This window comes from Eschrichtius robustus, chromosome 13 (assembly GCF_028021215.1).
Source record: "Eschrichtius robustus isolate mEscRob2 chromosome 13, mEscRob2.pri, whole genome shotgun sequence".
Lineage (NCBI taxonomy): Eukaryota > Metazoa > Chordata > Mammalia > Artiodactyla > Eschrichtiidae > Eschrichtius > Eschrichtius robustus.
In genome coordinates this window covers 6,507,030-6,512,610 of record NC_090836.1, presented here as the reverse complement: position 1 = coordinate 6,512,610, position 5,581 = coordinate 6,507,030, and positions in this window count along the sequence as shown.

Here is a 5,581-nt window from a genome sequence, read left to right as displayed (position 1 = left end):
TAGATACCAGTACTGTATCAGATACAAATATTTTCATTTGCAAATATTTTCTCCCATTCTGTGGGTTGTCCTTTCACTTTCTTTTTTTTTTTTTTTTTTTTTAAATCTCATCTTTTGAAATTTTTTTTTTTTTTTTTTAACTTTGGGTTTTTTATTTATTTTATTTATGGCTGTGCTGGGTCTTCGTTTCCGTGCGAGGGCCCTCCCCAGCTGCGGCAAGTGGGGGCCACTCTTCATCGCGGTGCGTGGGCCTCTCACTGTCGCGGCCTCTCTTGTTGCAGAGCACAGGCTCCAGACGCGCAGGCTCAGCAGTTGTGGCTCACGGGCCCAGCCGCTCCGCGGCATGTGGGATCCTCCCAGACCAGGGCTCGAACCCGCGTCCCCTGCACCGGCAGGCAGACTCTCAACCACTGCGCCACCAGGGAACCAGGGAAGCCCCTTTCACTTTCTTAATCATGTCTTTTGAAGTACAAAAGTTTTACATTTTGCTGATGCCCTGTCTATTTTTCCTTTTGTTGCTTGTGTTTTGTGGTCATATCTAAGAAACCATTGCCTATCCAAGGTCATGAAGACATACAGCTGTGGTTTTTTTTAAGCGTTTTATAGCTTTAGCTCTTTGATACATTTTCAGTTAATGTTTGTGTATGATGAGGGGTAGGGATCCAACTTCATTTTTTTTTTTTTTAATAAATTTATTTATTTATTTATTTATTTTTGGCTCTGTTGGGTCTTCATTTCTGTGCGAGGGCTTTCTCCAGTTGCGGAGAGCGGGGGCCACTCCTCATCGCGGTGCGCGGGCCTCTCACTATCGCGGCCTCTCTTGCTGCGGAGCCCAGGCTCCAGACGCGCAGGCCCAGTAGCTGTGGCTCATGGGCCTAGCTGTTCTGCGGCATGTGGGATCCTCCCAGACCAGGGCTCGAACCCGTGTCCCCTGCATTGGCAGGCGGATTCTCAACCACTGCGCCACCAGGGAAGCCCCCTTTTTTTTTTTGTTTTTGTTTTTTTGTTTTGCTTGTTGCTGTCCAATTATCCCGGCACCATTTATTTATTTAAATATTTTATTTATTTATGTTGTGCTGGGTCTTAGTTGCTGCACTTGGGGATCTTCTTTGTGGCACGTGGGATCTTTGTTGTGGCATGTGGGATGTTTTAGTTGAGGCATGCATGCAGGGTCTAGTTCCCTGACCAGGGATCGAACCCAGGTCCCCTGCATTGGGGGCACTGCGTCTTACCCACTGGACCACCAGGGAAGTCTCCCAGCACCATTTGTTGAAAAGACTATTCCTTCCCCCATTAAATGGTCTTGACACTCTTTTTTTTTTTTAATTAATTGATTTATTTATTCATTACTTTTGGCTGCTTTGGGTCTTCGTTGCTGTGCGCGGGCTTTCTCTAGTTGCGGTGAGGGGGCTACTCTTCGTTGTGGTGCGCGGGCTTCTCGTTGCAGTGGCTTCTCTTGTTATGGAGCACGGGCTCTAGGCGTGCGGGCTTCAGTAGTTGTGGCACGCGGGCCCTAGAGCGCAGGCTCAGTAGTTGTGGTGCACGGGCTTAGTTGCTCCGTGGCATGTGGGATCTTCCCAGACCAGGGCTCAAACCCCTGTCCCCTGCATTGGCAGGCGGATTCTTAACCACTGCGCCACCAGGGAAGTCCCGTCTTGACACTCTTGTTGAAAATCAATTAACGTAAAGGTGAGATAATTTCTAGTTCTTATTCAACTTTTTGTTTTCCCCTAAGTTTATAATTACCTCTTTTTCAAAATATAATTTTCTATGTATCTAGCTCTAATTTTTTCCACATGTCGCATCAGACTTGTACTTGTTCATATTCTTTTTCAAATATTTAAACATGTCAGATGCTTTACAGGTTTTTTTTCCCCCTCTGGAGACTGTCCTGCAGTTTCCTCCTTCCTCCTACTTCAGTCAGGACAGGTTGTTTCTGGGTCTGAGGTGTAGCTTTCATTCCAAAGATTTCCTTCACAAGTTTTGTGTGTGGATCCAGCATTCCATTCCCTAGCTCTGCTGCCTTTCTCTTTCCTGTTTACCAGAGCACATCTTATAGTAGCCTACTTGGAAAGAGAAGTAAAAATTTTCACTCCTTGCATATCTGAAAGATGTCTATATTTATCTTATATTGGTACGTATTGGTCTTATATTCGTTTGGCTGGTATAGAATTCTAGGGTAATGATCATGTTTCTTCAGAATTTTAAAGGCACTGTCATATCATCTATCCTTTAATACTGTATTGAGTTGCCATTCTCATTCCTGTTCCTTTCTCTCTCTCTCTCTCTCTCTCTCTCTTTTTTGGGGGGCCACGTCGTGTGGCATGCAGGATCTTAGTTCCTGACCAGGGATCCACCAGGGAAGTCCCTTTCTCTCTTTTTGAAAGCTTTTAGGATCTTCTCTTTTCCCCTAATATTCTGAGATTTCACAAAGATGTGTCTTGACGTGATTCTTTTTCTTTCACTATGCTGGCACATAGTGTACTATGTAATCCAGAAAGACTTGTTCAATTCGGAAATTTTTTCTTGTATTTCTTTTGTAATCTTTCTCTGTCATACCGTTTTCTCTTTTTAGAACTCCTATTAATCAGACATTGAACTATTTGGCTTGATTTTCCAATTTTCTTACTTCCTATTTCCATCTTTGTTGGCTCTTGCTCCTGGTTCTTTGTTCCTTATTTGTTTCCCATTTTTGACCAAAATTTATTTTTCTTGGCACTGTATCTGTGGAAATTCCCCAAGGCCTAGATTGAAGATCAGCTCATCCAGAGACGATCTGCGCTGTTTCGGCTGGTGCTTGGTGGCACTGTCAACCTGGAACCATTTAAAATTCTTGCTATTCTGTTTTTCGGACCAGCAAGGAATTCAGGCAGAACAGCCACAGCTTTAATTATAAATTGTCTGCATATATTTAAAAGAAAAAAGAAAAGATCTCTAGTAGGCACTTAGATTCCAGATGAGCAAATTTTCCATGCAGTCCCCTAGGGGCAGTTCAGGTGTTAGCATATTTTAAATCCACTCTTACATGAGGATATAGTCCTCTGGGGTTCTGGTGTTATAGTGGGGGCCTTCTATTAGATTTCCAACCCTATGCAGGCCCTGGGTTCTGTCTCCTATGCCACAGTGGCACCCTATGAGGTCACCATGCCTAAATTCAACTTTTAAGCAAACGCCCTCAAGGCAAAACAAGCTTCAGCGCTCAATTTACCTCTCCGGGTACCAGCTTTCACTTAGTTTTTTGGTCCTTAAGTAGTCTATTTTCTTGTCAGTTTACACAAATGCATTTATTTAAAAAATAAATTTATTTATTTATTTTTTATTTTTAGCTGCATTGGGTCCTTGTTGCTGTGCGCGGTCTTCCTCTAGTTGCAGCGAGCGGGGGCCACTCTTCATTGCAGTGCGCGGGCTTCTCATTGCGGTGGCTTCTCTTGTTGTAGAGCATGGGCTCTAGGTGCGTGGGCTTCAGTAGTTGTGGCATGTGGGCTCAGTAGTTGTGGCTCGCGGGCTCTAGAGCACAGGCTCAGTAGTTGTGGTGCTCGGGCTTAGTCGCTCCGCGGCATGTGGGATCTTCCTGGACCAGGGCTCGAACACGTGCCCCCTGCATTGGCAGGCGGATTCTTAACACTGCGCCACCAGGGAAGCCCTACACAAATGCATTTTTAAAATGATCTATTAGGCAAAGGACCTAGAATTGCTAAACCATTTTGAAAAAGAACAATAAAGTGGGAAAAATAATTCTACCTTATATTAAGGTTTACCATAGCTACAGTAATTAAGATAGCATGTTATTGGCAGAAGGACAGACACATAGGTCATGGATCTGAATAGAAAACCCAGAAACAGACCTGCACAAATATGCCCAACTGATTTTTGACAAAAATGCAAAACAATTCAATGGAGGAAGGATTGCTTTTTCAACAAACAGTCCTGGAGCAATTGAACATCCATTGACAAAAAAAAGGAACCCCAACCTAAACTTCACACCTCATACAACAATTAACTCAAAATGGATTATGGACTTACATATGAAACAAAACTGTACAACTCTTAGAAAATAAAATAGGAGAAAATTACGAGACTCTAGGGCTAGGCAAAGTGTGACACCAAAAGTGATGCATTAAAGGACAAGTTGATAAATTGGATCTTAAAATTAAGAACGTTTGCTCTACAAAAGGTTCAGTTAAGAGGATGAAAAGACAAAAGACAGACTGGGAGAAACCACTTATCTGACAAAGTACTTTATCTAGAATATTTAAGGAATTCTTAAAACTCAAAGGTAAAAAAAATGAACAAGCCAGTTAGAAAATGGGCAAAAGACATGAACAGATCTTTCACCAAAGAGGATATATAGATGGCAAATAAACACATTAAAATATGTTCAACATCATTAGCCATCAGGGAAACAAAAATTAAAACCACAATGATATATCACTAAATAACTATCAGGATGGTTAAAATTAAAAAAAAGTGACAACAACAAATGCTGGTGAGGATGTGGAAAAACTGGATTCCTCATACGTTGCTGGTGGGAATCTAAAATGGTGCTGTCATTCTGGAAAACAGTTTGGCAATTTCTTATAAAACTAAATATGCAATTACTTATTACCCAGTAATTGAACTCTTGGGCATTTATTCTAGAGAAATGAAAATTTATGTTCACGCAGAACTGTACATAAATGTTCACAGCAGCTTTATTTATAATAAGCCCAAACTGGAGTCGTTAAACAAATTGTGGTATATCCGTAGCATGGAAATACTACTCAGCAATGAAAACTGTTTATACACACAACTTGAATGGATCTCGAAGATATTTTTTAAAAATCCAATCTTAGAAGGTTATGTACTGTCTGAGTCCATTTATGTAACATTCTTGAAATAAAGGTATAGAGATGGAGAACAAATTAGCAGTTGCCAAGGGTGCGGGATCGGGGTGGGTGTGGCTATAAAGGGATAGCACAAGGGAGCCTTGTAGTAATGTAATAGTTCTGTATCCTGATTGTGGTGGTGGTTACAGGAATCTACACACACATTGCATAAAACTACACACACACACATGCACACACACAAATGCATGTAAAAGAGGCAACATCTGAATAAGCTCTGTGGATTGTACCAATGTCAATTTCCTGGTTTTAATATTGTACTGTGGCTAAACAAGATGTTACCATTGGGGGAAACTGGGTGAAGGGGTACAGGGGAACCGCTCTGTACTTTTTTTTTTTTTTGCCACCTCATGTGAATCTGGTGGGCATATTTAGCCATTCATGCTGCCTGAAACAATTCCTTCCATTCTGTTTGTCTTTGAGGGTTTATAATTTGTTTTCAGTATTTACCAATTTTCATTTTGATGTAGTTTCAGAAGGGGCATGGGATAAACACATATGATCAATACATTGTGTTTCTAACTGTTTAAAGGTTTTAAGCAGGGTTGTAACATTTGGGTAGACCATCCTGGTGGTTTCTTAGAGGATGGTTATAAGTGAGGGCAAGATGAAACAGAAAGATATTATATTTCATTAATTTTAAGAGGCACTTGGCACTTTTTTTTTTTCATTTTAACATCTAAATTGGGATGTTTGAC